We start from the raw sequence: 20,345 nt of genomic DNA on the forward strand, positions 1-20,345 counted from the left end.
AAATACAGCCAAAATAATGTATAGTAGAGGTAATTATATCCAAAATGCTGTTTCCATGCTGAATTTAATACTTATTCAGCTTTTCCTTTGCAAGTCTGTCTATATTGATTCAGAATTAGATTATGAATTCTGAGTGTGTGAAAAGGATCATTTATATGAAATTTCATGGTCTAGAGGATCAAACATTCATGTAAGTAATATTGATTACTCACAATTCTGATTCCTCATTTTAACAATCCGTGACTCTGATTCTTTCCATAATGGAAGAGATTCTTTGCCATATGTGAGAATACTTGCTAACATTTAAAAATTAGTCTCAAGGTAACAACATTTTAAAAAGTAACTTTTAATTCTCTTTGAAAATTGTGAGCATTTGCTTGGGATGTTCTAATATATTTTCTTAATAAGTCATCTTTTTGTGATCATAACAATGTGCCTAGCAGCTTATAATTTATAATATTCCCTCAAAAATATGTATAAATACTTATAGAGATGCAGGCATTGTTGGGCCCCTTTATGTCTTACATTGAAGCCTTATTTTAAACACCTCAAAATACCTTTCTGATTTGGGAAAAAATGGAAAATTAGAATTACTAAGTTGTATGTAGCTAAAATTCTACACTCATACCTTACCTTTTTAAAACATATGGCATATGGGAGCTATTCTGCATACATCACGGCGGGGTCCTTGAAGACAGTTATTAGAAATAGGTGTATGGTGGAATATTAGTGCAGTTCTGAGCTCAATGCTAATTTTGAAACATTGACTCTTATTGCTATTCCTGTGGCTTAAATAAATTATTCCACTGAAGTGGCTATACACATTAATGTATCTTGTCAATTCTGCCTCCAAACTATCTCACATCATTCTTTCCATCCCTGCTACTTCTCCAGACAGGGCCATTATCGTCTCCTTGCTTTTTCCTTCTAGGTCTATTTACCAACACTGTTGACCTATTTAAATTCATTTTACACCCACCAAGCAGCATGATATTTCTAAGAAATTACATCGGATTGTATTAGCCCATTGTTGGAAACACTTCAGTGAATTATCTGTTACTTAGTAGATAGCTGCCTTCCAAGTAATTCAGCAGTCCAAGGAAGTTCACATTCACCTGCCAAAACCATCACAGGCTGATGGTTCAGTGGATGCCCACTGACACAACTCTTTCCTACCCTAACTGCTGTAACAAGCAATACGCTAAATCCCAGTAACACCCAATAGGTGATTACCGTTGACTCACATATAGCCCTACCTGTGTTTGGAGGGCAGCTTTCTCCATCTGTCCAGTGACTCTGCTGTCCTTCAGGTTCTCAGAGGTTCACTCAGTTGGGCACTAGTCCATCTGATCAGAGATTAGAATATCCAGTGACTCTGCTGTCCTTCAGGTTCTCAGAGGTTCACTCAGTTGGACACTAGTCCATCTGATCAGAGATTAGAAAAAAGAGAGAAGGGAAGATCATGCAAGGATAATTTATATGGGCCAGGCTTGAGAGTAGCGTGCATTATTTCCACTTATAATTCACAGATGAGTACTCATTTGTATAGCAATACCTAATTGCAAGGCATGTTGAGCAATGCGTTTAAGCTGTATACCCCAAAATAAAAAGAAAATGGATTTGGTAAGCATCTAACTAGTTTCTGCAGCAAGAGTCAATACGTTACATGGTATAGTCATACTTACTAATGTCATATCTTATTAATAAATGCATTAATTAAGATATGCTTTCATTAGTGTGGATAAATACATTTTGAGGACTTTGGCTTATATTTAAGGGAAAGTGGGTCTTCTAATCCAAATATCTCATATTGAGAGTTTGGCTTACATCTGGGGAGCTGGGAAGTGGAAGGCTTTTTTTTCTCCCTCTGTGGAACTCTTTCACTCTATTGCCCTATGTCCTTGAGAAAGACTGAAGAGTGAGTGCTTCTCAAGGTATATATTTCTCAAAGAAATGGGGAGATAGGAAGGATTAGAGCTACCTGTGATGAGTTTCCTCTTTTAAACTCACCAACCAGCCAATTCCCTCTTCCTTCTGGGTGGTTGGAGGGAAAGATACTTGGAGTCTGCAGAGTGTTATGAGGGCAGCTGGCCATCCACAGGGATGGGTGTTTTGAGTGGAGAAGGTTTTCTCCTTGTACCATTCATCATGGCCTACATGGCTTCATTTCTGCAACACCTCTTTTGTCCTTTCTTTGTCATTTCCCCCTGCCCACACTTACCTCTTGCTACCCTGGCTATCACTCATTTAATCAAAGGAACCAAACTTCTTCCTGCTCAATGGCTGGGTCCATGCTGTTTTCCTTGTTGAAAATACCACACACATCACACCTGTTTCCCCTCCTATGCCAGCCACACCTTGTGATTAACCTCAGTTTGTACATCACTTCATTAAAAAAAGTCTCTGTCCAAAGTATGTTTCCTTTCCTTTTTTTTTTCAAAGCAACAAGTAATATTTTAAAAGACTTTATCAAACTGTGTGGTTATTTTTATGTTTGTTGACTGTTGCCTTCCCCACTGAACTGTCAGCTTCATGAGGATATAGATCATGTCTGTTTATTCACCTCTCCATACTCAATGATGAATAAATGTGCTTAATATTTGTGATGAATAGTAAATGAATGAAGTACTGTACTAACACTTTTCTTAATAGCTATAAATGCTTACATTTCTAAACAGAGGCTATGGGATAGTGTAAGGTGAGTAGCTGACTTCCTGGACTTGTCTTTTATTAGTAAATGAGTCCACTGCCCTCCATCCCTAAGGATTTTAGAGATTCCAGGGTACTGACATGAAGTCTTATCCATCATGAAAATCTGTTCAGCTTGTTCTCTGCATGACATAAATTAGCTTATCAGGCCAAAGAGTGAGGCAGATAAAACACCATGGTAGAATTCTGCAAATGAATATAAAAATGAAGCATGTGGGATACCACTTTGCTGATATAAGTACCTTCAAGACCTTTTAAACAAACATAATTAAGAATAATATAAGCACTGAATTACATAAGTCGGAATTAATTAAACTACTAGGGGATAATTTATAGACATTGTCAAGGTAACTCAGAACACTGAGAAGACTTCCTTAACTCTAAGTCTATTATAAGAATTATGAAATAAATTTAGGTTTTTCAGAATCTACTTGTAGTAACATCAAATAATGAAGAAAAAAGAGAGGCTAAGTTGAGCAATATCATTTTAAAATTTAAAACACAGTGAAAAGAAAACAACTCATATTTAATTAGTCTAGACAGTTAATAGTTTGAGGATAATGATAAAAGTAGACTAAAAATATATAAAGAATGAGGTCTCTAAGTGAGTTACACAGGTAATTACCTCACACAATGGCAATGTTTTATACCGTGGGGAGCATTTGGTCTATGGAATATCTTTATTTTATATTTCAGATGATGGGATAGTTTCCAGAGACTAATGTTCATAAATCCAAAGCTTCTGTTTTATTTTCTCTTATCAGAAGTCTTTACAGACACATTCAGTTAAGACAATTCCATAAAGATCCTCCTCTTATTAAATAGCATTAGTCATTTTACCTAGAAGACCAGTTTTCGTGTTGAAAGGGCGATCAGACCAGGTCGCCTGCCTTCTTTTCTTCTCCCGGAAGGTATGGCCACTTCCCCTCTCCCCCACCATGTACAGACATCAAAGGTATTGATTGTATACAAGGGAATGAAAAATCAGACTGAAAACAAAGGTATATTCTCCCATTTAAAAAAAAAATCCTTTCTCTGTTATAAACATATGTGAAATGATAAATTTAAAATTGTCCATTCTTTTCATATACATTATATGTCAATTTTTACTGTAAAAACATCACCTTTTATTTTATTTATTTATTTGCCTGCTTTTTTTATGAGACAGGTTCTCATTATATTACCCAGGCTGGATTGCAATGGCATAATCATAGCTCGCTGTAACCTAGGACTCCTGGGCTCAAGCAAACCTCCTGCTTTGGCCTTCCACAGTACTGGGATTACAGGTGTGAGTCACAGTGCCTGGCCTTTTTTCTCAAGTATATAATTTAAGCGCAAGGAATCTAAGGTCAGGATTTGATAATTTGTTAGAGTTTGGCATGTTCATATACAGTGAGATAAAATTGATTATATGGGAAATATGGTTGAAAAATGGAGAGTATTCTTTTTCCTTGTTAGAACATCGGACTAAAATATGATATAAATTATGATGCACTTCTATAATTCTGCCAGTTTTAACTATCTTAAGTTAAAGGGTAGTTTATTTTGGTTAATGGATGTTAACATTAGTATTTCATAACCACACAAATTCTTTGAAGAATAATAATCAACTTCCAAAAGATATGCTTACAAACTCACCAATAAAAATTACAAATATTTTGTATAAGACATATGAAATCTAAAATTTAAAAAATTCTATGTGTATAGTTCACTAGTGTATCCTGAATAATATTATTTAGGCACTAAATGACATAAACACAGTCATGAAAATGAACCGTGCATCAATGAACAGAGAAATTTTGATTCCTTTGGATGAGACAAGATAATGGTAAAACCATTCAGGGAATTGAAATAAAACAAAACAAACAACAACAAAAACAGGAAAAAAAAAAAAAAGACACAAAAAATCCCATGAAGCCACCACCTTTTTGGTCAACGTGGGCTACTGGAGTATTAACATTCATATCAAATCAGCATTCCAGCCAACAGATTTTCTTAAGATGCAAGTATCATGTTTCTGGTTTTCAGCCACTTCTTAGTTAATCATTATATCTTGCTGAGCTAAATTCTTGCTTTAGAAAATTTCATGGACTACTGGTCACCCTCCAGAGAACAGCACTTGAATGAGGCAGCACCAGGATTATATCCAGGATAGCAGGTCAAAGTATCACAAGTGCTACTTGTGAAATGAACTTGATTTAGCTGCTCTGATGAGAAGGGACTATGGACTTGGAGAAGACTCACAGTATCACCATCCCCTCTCCTGGCTTGTGAGTGTCCTAATTAGTAGCTATAGACTTAATGAGAGTTAAGAAATCGTAAGGCAGTTTTAGCTATTATTTTTCCAGAGATCATCTGGGAGGTTTGAAGACAAACAATGTCATCCTTGAACTGAAGGTATTCTTTGAAATGCGTTGTAGAATGTGTAATTGTCACATGAGGCCATACTTCTTTGTAATGTAGTTCTGAAGTTATGATCAAAGCTAGAGGAAGATATAATTCTTTATCTATATTAAAACATCTAATGTGTACAAAATGAAGTTCTCATGAACTCTCATAAGGTTTCTTACATGGATAATCTGAATGTTATTGAAAACAGTTAAAAATTTTTTAATGCAGTTGTACTGAATTAACAGAATCCATTAGATTCAACTGAGAAGTTCTTTGTTGTTGTTTTAAATACATTTTTGGGGATTTTTTTCTAACTGATTAGACATGCTTCTCTGATTTCTTTGCTTTGGAGAAGCTAATTATTTTTGCATATACATTGAGATCCACTGCTTTCAGATATCAGATTGCAAAGCTAGAGGATATTATGGAGATCCCAAAGACCAACTATGACTGTTAATTTTATGTGACAACTTGACTAGGCCATATGATTGACATTTGAATCCATAGTCTGAGTCAAGTTGATTGCCCTCCCCAGGGCAAGTGGCGCCCATCCAATCAGTCAAAGGTCCAAACAGAACAGAGCCTGAGCCTCCATATGTAAGAGGGAACTCCTCCTGCCTGATTGCCTTTGAGCTTGGACGTTGTTTATTTTTTATTTTTTTCTGACTTCAGATTGTAATTACACCATCAACTCTCCTGAGTCCCCAGTTTGCCACTTGCAGATCTTAGATCTGTGTGTATTTATAATCTCTTAACATACAATTACAGATATATCTCTAAATATATATAAATGTGTTTATATATCCATACATGAACACACGCACACACACATGCACACGCACATCCTATTGGCTCTGTTTCTCTGCAGAAGCTTGACTCATGCAACAATCTTACTGAAAGGGCCACAACTTGACCTAAGTGTACTTGCTGCAATGCCAGCTTCTTCCCACTCATTTTTTTCTTCTTTGACTAGGTTTATTATTGGCAGTGAAAGAGCTATGTGTGCTTCTAGTTTGTAATTTCAAATTTGAAATGAAATGGTCATCCCTTGGTATCTGTGGGGGATTGTTTCCAGGATCTTCTGCAGATACCAAAATCCACAGACATTCAAGTCCCTTACATAAAATGGCATAGTATTTTCATATGACCTATGCACAGCCTCTCATATACTTACATCGTATCTAGATTACTTATAATTCTTAATACACCATTTCTAGGTTACTTGTAATTCCTACATACCATTTCATGCATATGGAGTCAACATAGCACTCTGGCACCTGGCAAATTCAAATTTTGCTTTTCAGAACTCTATAGAATTTTTTTTTCTGAATATTTCAGATATTAGATTGATTGAATCCATGGATACAAAACTCATGGATATGGAAATATATACTTTATTTAACTTACTGTTTATATTGATTACTAGGTTGACTTAAAATAATTTTTATATGTATTGTTGAAAAGATACTGTGCTAACATAACGATACTTGACATTTGGTTGATTTATTTTTAATTTTGTTTTTGAATGAAACCATTTTTGGTTTTACAAAGGAGAAGAGGTGCAATTCCTGCTCGGTAGGTTCACAGTGAAACTAAAACAGTTTGAGTTTCAGGGCCCCTTTCTTATCCAGGCCTCTAGTATGACTATGACAGAAGCCCTAGCAGGATGTAAATATGATCACATGTGTTTTTGTGCAATTTTCATAAGATAATTGAGACACACGTGTTAATATCTCTGTCTGTTTCCACTCTGACTTTTCACCCAATATTCTTGCTTTCTTCTCTGATTGACATCAATGAGCTGCGGAAATATTTGTGATCTTCTCAAGTTGATGTTGAGTTGATACTACATACAGTTTGTAGATAGTGAAATATATTTTTTTATTTGTTTCTGATGTATATTTAGTCAATATGAAAGTTCTCCCATTTCTAAAATGTACTTGATAATGCACCATATTTTTAAATGAAAATTACACAAAATATACTTTTTTAAGAATACCTACATTTGTGGGATAGAAACTTCAAAGAGTGAATATTCCAAATAAGAAATAGACCTTTGTGTTACATTGTGAGCTTCTCTCAATTTCATTCTCAAAAAATGATCAACTTTTGGAAAAAGTCTGGAAAATAGACTAAATGCTATCTATGAAAAAATGGTATTACTATATCACTCTCGTACTAAAAGTTGATTAGAATATATAAAGCCAAAAAGCCAGGAAACAGTATAAAGCCAAAAAGCTAGGAAAAAGTATTGCTCATTTTAAAATTATCACTAGAACTTCTATTATGTTTTCTAGATTTTATTATGTTTTCTGTGATTTCTTAATGGTATTTGTGAGCTTTCCAAAATTTGCACATTGTTTCCTCATTTCAAATATTTACTTTTATTCCCAATGTTTCTTTATCCCCAAATTGTAAAAGAAAAAAAAAAAAAAAAAGAAAATCTGACTCGATGAAACCTTTATTTACGGTCGTCTGTATTCCTTTAGGTTAACCCCTAAGACTCCATTAGGCGGCCCTCTTCTTCATAGTGCTGTGACCCATGCACACGTGCTTATAGCACTTACAACAAAGTGCTTATAACAAAGCACTTATAACAAAGCGCTTATAACAAAGCACTTATAACAAAGCACTTATAACAAAGTGTGTGCTTGCACTTCCGCACACGTGTGATCATATTTACATTCTGCTAGGACCTCTGTCAAGCTCCTGTTAGAGAACTAGACAAGAGAGGTGCCCTGAAACTCAAACGTTTTTAGCTTCACTGTGAGTCCACCTGTGCAGAGGAGAAATTGTACTTCTTCTCCTTTGTAGAATAAAAAATGGTTTAGTTCAAAAATGAAAATAAAATCAAACAAATATAGGTATCTTTATGTTAGCATAACACCTTTTCTTTTTTTCTTCTTTTTCTTTTTGAGACAGAGTTTCGCTCTTGTGGCCTAGGCTGGAGTGCAGTGGCGCGATCTCGGCTCACTGGAACCTCCGCCTCCCGGGTTTACGCCATTCTCCTGCCTCAGCCTCCTGAGTAGCTGGGACCACAGGCGGCCACCACCACACCCAGCTAATTTTTGTATTTTTAGTAGAGACGGAGATTCTCCATGTTGGTTAGGCTGGTCTGGAACTCCCAACCTCAGGTGACCCGCCCAACTCGGCCTCCCAAAGTGCAGGGATGACAGGCGTGAGCCACTGCACCCGGCAGCATAATACCTTTTCTGCAATACATATAAAAATTATTTTTAAGTTAACCCAATAATCAATATTAACAATAAGTTAAATAAGGCATATATCTTCTCCATGAGTTTTGCATCCGTGGATTCAATCAATCTCAGATCAGAAATATTAAAAACAAAAATTCTGTAGGTTCTAAAAAGCAAAACTTGAATTTACCAGGTGCAGAAGTGATTATACACACTTGTAATACCTGCCTCTTGGCCTGTAGGGTGTAAATCACCCTGAGGACAGAAACCATCTTTTTTTTTTTTTTTTTAATTTTATTTTTTATGTATATTTTTAAGTCTTTGTGGGCTCCTGCTACCTCAGGGGTCTGACTCTTAGTAAGAAGTGATCAGCAGATGCTTGAAGATGGACTTAATGCAAGTAAAGAACGCTTTAGGACATAGGAAGGAAAGTTGCTGAGAATTAGCACTGCTTATTTTATCCTATTCACTATTGTTCTTTTGTTTTTTCTACGTAAGTGGCTTTTGCTGCTTCTTTGTGTTTGCATTGTTCACAGGAAAAGGTACGAAGTCCCTAAAAAAGAAAGTGAAATTTTGTCAGTGATTTGGTTGTGGAAAATATTTGCACTGGTCAGACTCCTATTCCTAAAGACTTCAGGAATGTCATATGTGATGGGAGAGTTAGGGAATGTGTTAATACATTTTAAGACACCCCATTCGCAAAAGATTTTATAAGAAACAATGTTTCCAAGAGTAATTTATTTGCATAAAAAGTAAGCAGCATCATGTTCAAGCCCCATTGCAAGATTGATACACAGAATTTGAGGTTAGGAAATTCCTCTTTGAACCACACACTCAATGTTAATTTATGAATATGTAAAGAGGTGAGAGAGTAGGGTTTTTGACTCTTCCTAAGATAGGGGTGTCAATAAGACGAATTAAGAGGTGAAAGCTCTTGTTATGTTTCAGATCATTTGATTAAGAATGCTCCAAGCAGAAGCTCTTTAAGATTTAAAATTTAGTTAGAAGGCATAAATGCTGTATTCCTTTTGAATAAAACAACCTCTGCTCTTTACATATTTTAACAGATTTATTGAAATATAATTCTCATACCATACAATTCACCCACTTAAAAATACAGTTAAGTGGCTTTTAATGTATTTACAGAGTTGTATAACTAATACCATAATCAACTGTAGAATATTTTCATCAGTCCAAGAAGAACTCAGTGTACATTAATAGTCACTTCTTATTTCTCTGCAGCCCCAAGAGCCTGAGAATACCATTAACCAATTTTATGCTGTAGATTTCTCTATTCTGGGCATTTCATATAAATGGAATTTTGTGACTTTCACTTTAGGTAGGTTTTCAGAGTTTCTGTGATCTGCTATAATAGCACTTTTTTCTGTCACAACTCAATAAAGAACATATACATAATGTTTTTTAAAAAAACCAAATAGCTTTTTAAAATATATATTAAATAGTGTAATTTTCTCTTTCTTTTTTTTTTTTTCTTTTTTTTTTTTTTTTGAGACGGAGTCTCGCTCTGTCACCCAGGCTGGAGTGCAGTGGCCGGATCTCAGCTCACTGCAAGCTCCGCCTCCCGGGTTTACGCCATTCTCCTGCCTCAGCCTCCTGAGTAGCTGGGACTACAGGTGTCAGCCACCTCGCCCGGCTAGATTTTTGTATTTTTTAGTAGAGACGGGGTTTCACCGTGTTAGCCAGGATGGTCTCGAACTCCTGACCTCGTGATCCGCCCGTCTCGGCCTCCCAAAGTGCTGGGATTACAGGCTTGAGCCACCGCGCTCGGCAATTTTCTCTTTTTCATAGGAAAAATGTTAACATTCAGGTGTGTGTTAGTCATGTCTGAGGCAAGAAAAAAAATTTTTTAATATTATTTTTGTTAAATGAAAACTTTAGATTTGGCAGGAATACAGGCCACTTTCTTGTGCTTGGTAGAGAAGGAATGAGAGAGAAAAAAAATACATTTTAATTTCCAAGGCTTTCCAGAAATGTAAGATCTTTCATTGTGACCATAGTTGGCAATATTTTTTTTTACTTGATAAAGTTAAATCACATACTTTAACTTCATAAAATATTCCCAAACATGAATATTTTTCTTTAGTTTTGTATTGCAGTAATTATTGCACAGCTTTAGGCAATATTTAATTAAGAAGTAAATAGTGTTAATTCTTTTAAAACTCTATTTGTCTATAGGAAAAATGTAAAACATGCTTTTCTTCCGAATATCATTTTTTTCTTCCCTTAAGAGACACAGTCTTGCTCTGCTGCTCACGCTGGAGTGCAGTGGCACAATCCTAGCTCTCTGAAGTTTTAAACTCCCTGGCTCGAGTGATCCTCCCACCTCAGCCTCTAGATTAGCTGGGACTACAGGCATGCACCACCACAACTGGCTAATTTATAATTTTTAAAATTTTTGGAAAAGGGGGTTTCTCACTGTGTTTCCCAGGCTGGTCTCCAACTCCTGGCCTCTAGTGATCTTCCCACATTGGCTTCCCAAAATGCTGGGATTAAGGGTGTGAGCCACTGTGCACAGCCCCACCAACTTTCATATCCCATTATTTCAGCTTCTGTATTAGCTGAAGGACTCAGGGTGGTGGAGCGGGAAGAGAGAGGGAGCTCATAGAATAATCTATGAAGTCTAAAAAGTTTATAAGTGATAAATTAAAATAGTATCACTTTCAAATATATATCTTGAAGATGTTTCTACACAGCATTTTCCTAAAATCACAATCATTATTTATTTATTTTATAGCTGTGATTGATTTAAATATTATGGATGAAAATAAAGAACTTTATATGTGTTATATACAATATATGTGTGTATATGTATGCATGAATGGACACATTTGTACACATACTTATACAGCATGCACACACATACAGTATATATATACACACATATACAGCATATATAATGATCCATTATTTTGTTTTCTCTATTTTCTTTTAAATAATGATATGTATATCTGAACAAAAAGCATTTACATAAATTTATAGCTATTATTCTACATTAAATAAGTATTGTAGAGTTTATTTTTACATATACATTTTTGCTTTCTTTCCTGCTCCACTTACCTTGTATCACTCACTGCAGATTCCTTTATCTTCCTAATGCTCAATGCAAAACCATATGCCAATATGTATGAATAACTATATACTTATATACTCATAGTATATGTGTACATATAACTAAAGACAAATACATACAGATACCTAGAGTATTTTGTAATTTTCATGTACTGGATCACATGAATGGTTTTCTTACTCAACATCTCATGGCCAAAACTCCAACGAAACTAGTGACATTGAATGGCTTCAGAATGTTTCACAACATGATGATTCCACAATTTATTGAATTATTTTCCTAATGGTGCATGTTATTCTTTTTTTCCGTCTTTTGTCCCTGTGCACGATTTTTCAGTAAACAACTCTGTGCATGTATCATCAGACTCTGAAGCTTTGATTTTTAGTCTAGTATTTTTTAATACCTTAGTTTAAGGTATGACAAATGCCCTCATGCTAATCTACTTCAGGAAATCTAATCTCAGGTTTTGATTTAATCTATCTGGGATTCTCCCCACTGTCCTCAGGAAGGTGTCTCAATTCTGGAGAGGAACATATTGCCATAGACCTGAAGACATCTAATCACTTTTGTTACCTGTGATGTCTGCACATGATGAGCCCTAAAAAGTTTTGATTGTATGCTTGTCATTATGAGTTTTATCTTGTTGAGAGTTAAATATTTTCATTGTTTTGTAATTATTCCTAACCTTTGTTCTGAGTCCTAATTCCATTACTTGGAAACATATCTTTCATGTCTTCAAGCTTTTAAGTCTTGTTAGATGAGACCAGAGTAGCATTTAGCATCAGCATCAGCATCAACAACAGATCTATTTTCTGTCACCATAGATTAGTTTGCATTTTCTAGAATCGTGTAAAAATGTAATCCTACAGTGTTTACTTTTTCTTCTATCTTATGTTACTTAGCATACCTGCATAGAGATTCATCATTGATACGCATATCAAATTGTCTTTTTTTCCCTGACTGTTAACACTTTTTTCTTGATCACTGGTTTAAGCAATTTGATTATAATGTACATTGATATGACCTTCCTATTTCTTATGCTTGGAGTTTGTTGAAATTCTTGGATCTTCAGGTTTCTACTTTTTATTATATTTGGAAAATTTCTGGTCATTATATTTTTCAAATATTTAACTTCCCCTCCTCTTTGCCAGGAACTCTATTTACAGTCTATTAGGTGACTTGAAGTTGTTTTACCATCTGCCCATTGTCAGTCATTGAGGTCCCACTAGGGTGGGCTATTGGAAAAGTACTGGAGGGTGTTAGGGAGTGTTGATCAATGGGTTGTATCCATCACTTCGAGATATGCCCCAGTTTTCCAATGTTATTCTCTGTGATGTGGTCGTCTATCTTTGCTGACAGGCACCCATTGAAGTAAGATTTCTACCTTGCTGCAGAGAAAGGGAGAAATAGAATTGCTATCTTTTTTAATATACACATTTTAAGGAGATGGCTTTCAGATCTTTGGAATAAATATTTCTGGGATATAAAACTGTCAAGAAACTGGGAAAATATTTATTCCTTAAAGGGGCAGATAAATAATTTGCAAGTTTTTGTTTTTCTTTTGAAAAATACATGCTCCAAGAAAACGGAAATCAGGGGCTATAGTCACAAGTAAACCTGTCTGAAGTTTTGTCAAGCTAAGAGGAACATTAAGTTTCTTTTGATGACTACCATGCTTATTTTATCACTTGTGCTTTCTCTTTCTGGAGCAGTTTAAATGTTTTGTTTTTTTTTCTCTGCATTATGCAGTCATATTTTTCTATGTATTTCATGACGTATAAGTTTTGATTGGATGCTTGTCATTATGAATTTTTCCTTGTTGAGTGTTAAATATTTTCATCATTTTGTAATTATTCTTAACCTTTGTTCTGAGTCCTAATTCCATTACTTGGAAACATATCTTTCATGTCTTCAAGCTTTTAAGTCTTGTTAGATAAGACCAGAGTAGCATTTAGCCTAGGGCTATTTTACCTACTGAGTACTGAGACAAAACCATTTGGATGGAGTACTTTACCTAAGGGACTGTGAATTATGAGGTCTTCCACTCTGGCTGTTGAGAACAGGGATGATTATTAACTGGCCTTGTGTGAATCCTAGAGGTTGTTACTTTTAATTCTTTCAGATGTTAGTTTTCTTAAAAGTATGCACTGATCACCGCCCTGTTGAATACTCTGCAGCCCCTGAGGGTTCTCTCTCTGATGGTGCTCATCTTGGTGAGCACTTTGCTAGACATTTTATTTGAAGACTATGACTAAGAAATAAAATTATTTCCTGTGATTCCGTATCTGAGGCTGTTAGAAATAAATAACTCAAAATTTAAGGGAAAATCAGGCCTATTTTTAGATTAAAAATGGAATAATAGAAAGTGATTGATTTCTAAAGGAGCTAGGTATTTGCCAATAATTTTACAAAATAACCTCCTTCTACTGATGGAACAAATTTATATAACCAACTCTCTCTAAATGTATATGTTATAGATTGATCAACAATCACATAAAGAACCACACACCATCTTGTATTTCCTTATAGATATTTTATCTGAAATATATGCTAGATAACTTCTTGATAAACTACAAATTACATTTCTCAGATCAATATTCTGTGCAAGTCATAATGAATTATCTATTGACCATGTGATATCCTTTGTAACCTTGTGGATATTTCTGTTAAGAAAAATAAATAATTATTTGGAACTCTAATTGGCTTTTTCCTGGCCTTTCAGTGACTCTGTGGACAAAAATCAGCCATCGGCTAAAATGTGTAACCTTGGATTGTTGAAACAGGCACTGAACCTTCACTTTGACTCAATTGAGTTAGGTATTACAGAATGGCAGTACTGATTTAAAACAACCCTTTCAATCATTTATAATAGACACAATAAGGATGTATTACTTTTCATATTTTTTATTTATAAAAATTTTATGATTCAATAGTTCAACCCTTGGATGAACTGCCATCCATATTCATCTGCACCCCCACAACCATATATAGAAGCAGAAAGTTAGTCTCCTATTACATGTATGTTACAAAGTTCTATGTCAAAGAGTAATAATGTCTTCAAGAGATGGCAGGTTCTGTTAGTGAATCACTAACAGGCAAAAAGACTTTAGACTAATAGATGTTGCTCTTTAAGATAAACCAGAAATCTTTATGCTGTGCTACTCTCCAAGTATGCCTATAAATAGAGTGGACGTAGAGTTTACTTTTTAAAATGTTTTATTATGGAAAACTTTGGCTGTGTACAAAAATACAAAGAATACTATAATGAACCCCAACATTTCCATCAGCCATATTTAATACTTTTAATCTCATGAACAGTATTTTTTGTCCATATTATTCCCATCTGCATTTCTACCTTACATTATTCTGTCTGGAAGTATTACAGCATGTATCTCCAAACATAAAGACTTATTTATCACTAAATATAACAATAACATTTTAAACCAAAAAAATGAAAAATGATTTGCTAATATTAAATATTTAGTGTTCAAAATTTCAATTTACTAAGAAATATGATTTTAAAATTATTTACTTTATTTGAATCAGAAATCAAATAAAGCGCAGACATCTTGATTGGATATATATTTTAAAGTGTGGTTTATATATATATTTATATCTATTTCTCCATTTCTCCTTTTTCTCTTTTTATAATTTATTCATTAAAAAACTAGATCATTTATCCTGTAGAGTTTTAATGTGCAATACCCTGTACTGTAGTATTGTTTGCTATTTTACTCCATCCTCTGTGTCTCCCACAAAATGAAAGTCGAATTTAAAGAGTTTGGTTTGATTCAATTTCAAGACTTTTTCATAGAAATGTGTCAGTGTGTTTCTCTATTAGGAAGCACATGATATATGATTGTGTCTGACTGTGGTATTAGCAGACTGATATTCATTGCCTAGAACCATAGATGAATCAGGAGTTGCAAAGCTGTAATTTTCCAGCTCAATTATTTCTGCCCAAGCTATTATTTGGAATATTTAAATAAAGAGAATTTCATCTCATATAATATTTTGTTCATTTAAATAAATCAGGACACATAATAAATTTACATTCCCCCTAACCCCGCCATTTCTTTAACCAAGTAACAAAATAATGAATTGGATCGCTACCATTCTTCAATGTTTATCAAATTTGATAAACTTTTCTTATTTTAGTATCAATATTAAGACATGGATTTAAACTTATTGGATGTGTTTCATTCTATTACTGTATTACCCTTACTGATATTTAAAAGCTACCATATTTAGAAAGCAGGACCTCTTTATATTATCTATTGAGTATAATTGATGTATTAGTAATAATACATCATTTTTTATAGGTTTCTCACTTCATAGAATGACAAGATATACTGGAATCATCCTGTTTCAGACCTGGATAAAGCAACCTCTTTAGAGTCCAGGGTTCTTTCAGTGGGAAACATCTACAGACCACAATCTGTGCGTACATATGCGCATAGATACTGAGATGGCCATTATATTTTAGGCCATTCAGTGGAAAGACTGGGAAAAATTGTAAATATGTTGAATTATTTCTGCTTCTCTTTATTGGTCATAGTTTCTGAAGCCCTTTTTAATCTATCCTCATTATTTTTGGATTTTAGCATTTTATTTCTTTTCATCTTTCCTCAAGGAATCATCTGTTGCACTAATTTGCTCTTCTGTTCCTTCTAGTTTATTCTGAAACAATTTTTCTTTTCTTCTATTTTCTATTCTTTCAATATAGAAGAGACAGAAAAGTACAAAGAAGAAAACAAGAAAGGTCACCCAGAGAGAAGCATACTGAGATTTCTGTGTACAGTCAGCTCATTTAAAATACTGATATTGGGATCCTACTGCTGCCTGCTTTTTCATTTTTCATGAAAATAAAACCTGACCTGAAGTGTAATGATTTTTTCTTTTATTTCTAATTCTTTCTTGGGTACTGTTACATTTTTCTAATTCCTGGTTTTCCTGCATCATATTATTTATTGTTTTAATAATTTTGTTTCAATTGCATTAAAAATTAGTTCTGTTTTTCTTTTTCTATAGTGGGCATATATCTTCCACTGCTTCATTGTCAGTGGCATACTTTCACTATCTTTAAAACATTATTTTTATCTTTTTGTCCTTAATAAGATCATATATGATTCAACTATGATTATCTTCTGTTGCTCATTATTGGATGAATTAATTTTTGTACTGATAATAAAAAGGTTGAATCTAGAAACATTTTCTGGCTTCACTGCTTGAGAGCTGACTATTCTTAATATTTTCATGAAATATCCAAAATATTCCTTACTCTTTCCAAATATTTCTTGTTCTCTCCAAAAATGCCTGACTCTGGATTATTTCTTTTCTGTGCTTGTATTGCCACTATTCCCATCAATATTGCCACTATTCCCATCAATATTGCCACTATTCCCATCTATTATCAGTATTCTCCTCTAAGTAGAGGGTGTGTTTTTGAAGGAAGCTTTGTGTTTTCTATTTTGCTTTGTTTTGTTTTTGAAAGTATAAAGGATTAACACTTTCCTAGTTCTTTAGGGTTTACCACAAGCCTCTTCCATTCACTCACAAATCAGGTTGTGTAAAAATGTGTGTACTCTCCTAGTTGTATTTACTGTTCTCACATTGGCCTGACACACTTGCCAAGGCATGACTATTGCCAACTGAAGGGTTCCCATATTTTCACGTCCTCCTTTTCTTATATGTTCACAAATAGATGCTGATCTTCTGCAATTCCTGAAGTGTCAGTAGATTTTCTTAACCTACTTATATCTTAAGGTTCACAGGGAAAACTTTTCACCTCATTTTGTTATAGGCATCTTCAATATTGGTTAAGTTCACTGCTCCGACTGGTTTTATGGAGAGATTTGCAGACTTTCGAATAATTACCATCATCATACCACTGCCATCTCCCTATAATTCCTCACAGGAATAGGTATATGTTTTTTAATTCCAGATTCACAACTTCTATATGTAGTTATTCATAAATTAATCTGCTTAAGGAAGTACTTTGCAAGCAAGTTTTCCTTCCCTATATTACCTTCCATCCACTTTTCAAATGAAGGGCATACTTGTCTCTTTTTCTCAGTATTATTTTGAAGCATTTTGTGAGAGTGGAAAAACACTTGGGGTACTTAACAGAGAGATACCAGATCCCCTGGAGCTCAGAGAGAGATGCTGAAATATTGTTGTTGAGAAATAAACTAATCAATGGGTCACAGATCTTTGGCATTTCAGGTGGTTTCTAATTTTCTCTTTATAAGTATATCAGAATATGACCTACCAGACTGGTCAGCTTATAAATAATAGCAAATAAATTTTGATATTAGATAAAAATGTGTCTTTGCCATGTATTTGGAAGGATAGTTAATAAAACACAACAACTCTGCTAAAATAAAACTTCTTCCATGTCTATCTAACGTGGGATCAATTTTCTTAATGCCTACATTAACAAAAGAATTCTTATTCTATCAGTAAGTAATTTCATCCATAAACACACAAATTAACTGAAAAAAGTTCATCTATCTCATTAAGAGATGCATTTCTAGTAAATGATTAGTTTATATTTAATAATTATCAAAATCTGTACTATCTTGTTTATTTTTAAGCAATCGTATACCCATAACAATTATTAGGATAATTCATTCCAAAATAAACTTTTAAAAATATTTGGGGGGTTATAGTAATAATAGATACATACATACTTTATACCCACAGTTTTATTGCATATTATAGAGTAAAAACTTTCTCAAGTATAAACATTTCACATATCATGGTATGATAATCTGGAGGCAATGGGATAATAAAAATTGAAGGAATAAAATAGCAATATAAAATTGTAAGGAGATGATACCAAATATCACATTTCTATGTTTTTAAGATGTCATTGCTTACAGTAAAGTGTGATATAATCACCCTATTTAAAATGTCAACATGTAGACTTTTGTCCAGGCAAGGTGCAAGATGGTTGTACTCTTGCGAAGACATTTGGCTATCATTGCCTCGGAGCCCAATTTAGCCCTCTGCTCTATATCAGAAAAGCTGCTCCTTTGGGAACCTCAGTCAAAAAAGAAAGTGGAGCAGCTCTGGAATAAGAACATAGATTCAAACTACCCTTTATCTTCCCATAGCAGTATCTACAGTTGGTCTCTTCCCATGGTGATGTCCATTTGCCACCGTGGCACTGGTATTGCTTTGAGTGCATGGGTCTGTCTTTTTGGTATGTTGGCCCTTTTGCTCCCCGGGAACTTTGAGTCTTATTTGAAACTTGTGAAGTCCCTGTGTCTGGGGCCAGCACTGATCCACCACAGCTAAGTTTGCACTCCTCTTCCCTCTCATGTATCACACCTGGAGTGTGATCTCACACTTGATGTAGTACCTGGGAATAGCCTTGAAGATTCCCCAGCTACATCAGTCTAGAGTGGTTGTCTTGGTTTTTACTGTGTTGTCGTCTGTAGGGCTGGCAGCTGGCAGCTATATGAAGAGCTGATGTTCCCAACCTCATCTTTCCACACACTGTTAAGTTCACCTATCTTCCCATTTGTCACTCTTATCTCCAGTCTGGGCCAAGTTCTCCTGATTTATTTAGGTCCGTTTGGGCTTTCAGATACCCTGGAACTCAGTAGCAGTAGATCATAGTGGTGGAAAAGGGTCCAGTTTTACCCGTTTCTAAATATGGAGTGGCTGCAAAATCTTCCCTTTTCCTGCCCACAACTTGCGTACTCTGGGCATAGAAGCACTTATTCTCTCTCCATATTGGGCTTTGATTTGTGCTGAGTCAGCTTTTGGCTCCTTCTCCCTGAGACAGTGGAAACTGCCAGCTCTGTGGCCTCTGTCCTGGGGGCTGGGGGTGAGACTTTTGGTGCCACTGCCTATGGGTTGTTGGCCTAAAGGACAATTCTGTTCATTGGTCATAACCCATGCCTTTAACACCTACACAGTGTTATTGAAAGAAGAGAGAGAAGGGAGTGGAAGGGAATTAATCTATCCCAGCTGGAGGGAGACAAAGAGGGCTAGTTAGTTCTTGGAGATGCCATTTTGGGGAGAAAATATATAGCTTCTGGCACAAGAGGGAAATCCAGACAACTATCATTGAGTATATTATTTCTCAATGATATTTCCTTTTATTGCATTTCCAGAAAAACAAACTTCTTAATTTCATGCTTCCAAGTCCATATACCATTTTTTTTCTAAAACTGAGTTAAAATACTCATTTTATAAAAAGTAAATATTTAAAATTCACTAAAACTTTTATTTTTGAGTTCAAATAAATAAATCATTTTAACAAAAACTTTAAAAATTAAAAAATACATCGGTAAGAGAACAAAAGACCATTGAGATAAGTTATTTGACATCCTTATTTTGACTTGAAGAATACAATAACTTTTTTTTTTTTTTTTTTTTTTTTTTTTTTTTTTTTTTGAGACAGAGTCTCGCTGTGTCGCCCAGGCTGGAGTGCAGTGGCGCGATCTTGGCTCACTGCAAGCTCCGCCTCCCGGGTTCATGCCATTCTCCCGCCTCAGCCTCCGAGTAGCTGGGACTACAGGTGCCCTCCACCACGCCCGGCTAATTTTTTGTATTTTTTTTTAGTAGAGACGGGGTTTCACCTTGTTAGCCAGGATGGTCTCGATCTCCTGACCTCGTGATCCGCCCGCCTCGGCCTCCCAAAGTTCTGGGATTACAGGCTTGAGCCACTGCGCCCAGCTAAAATAACTTTTTTATTTGTTAAAGCTAAACATTCTTCAGTGTATTTTCTACCATTCTCTATAGTTAAGGGAGGGAATTAGGTAAAATCTACTTTAAGGGATTGTGGCTAAATTTTTTGAAGCAATGATCTAAGGCATATAATGCTTCTCTGTGGCTTATCTTCCCATTTGAAGACTTCTCTTTGCATTGATAAATAATACATGTTATTTGGAATCTTAACCTTGCTGTCACATATTTCTGGTCCCACTGCATTTGAGTCTACTCTT

At 34.9% G+C, this 20,345-nt stretch overlaps 1 protein-coding gene and 1 pseudogene across 4 annotated transcripts in view; both read left to right on the forward strand.

Moving 5' to 3' along the window:
- Positions 1 to 20,345, forward strand: part of CCDC102B (coiled-coil domain containing 102B) — a 341,353-nt gene that overhangs the window by 130,020 nt on the left and 190,988 nt on the right. The window lies entirely within an intron of this gene.
- LOC104658797 lies at positions 8,673 to 18,862 on the forward strand (annotated as a pseudogene).

The sequence above is a fragment of the Rhinopithecus roxellana genome, chromosome 21, assembly GCF_007565055.1.
Source record: "Rhinopithecus roxellana isolate Shanxi Qingling chromosome 21, ASM756505v1, whole genome shotgun sequence".
Taxonomy (NCBI): domain Eukaryota; kingdom Metazoa; phylum Chordata; class Mammalia; order Primates; family Cercopithecidae; genus Rhinopithecus; species Rhinopithecus roxellana.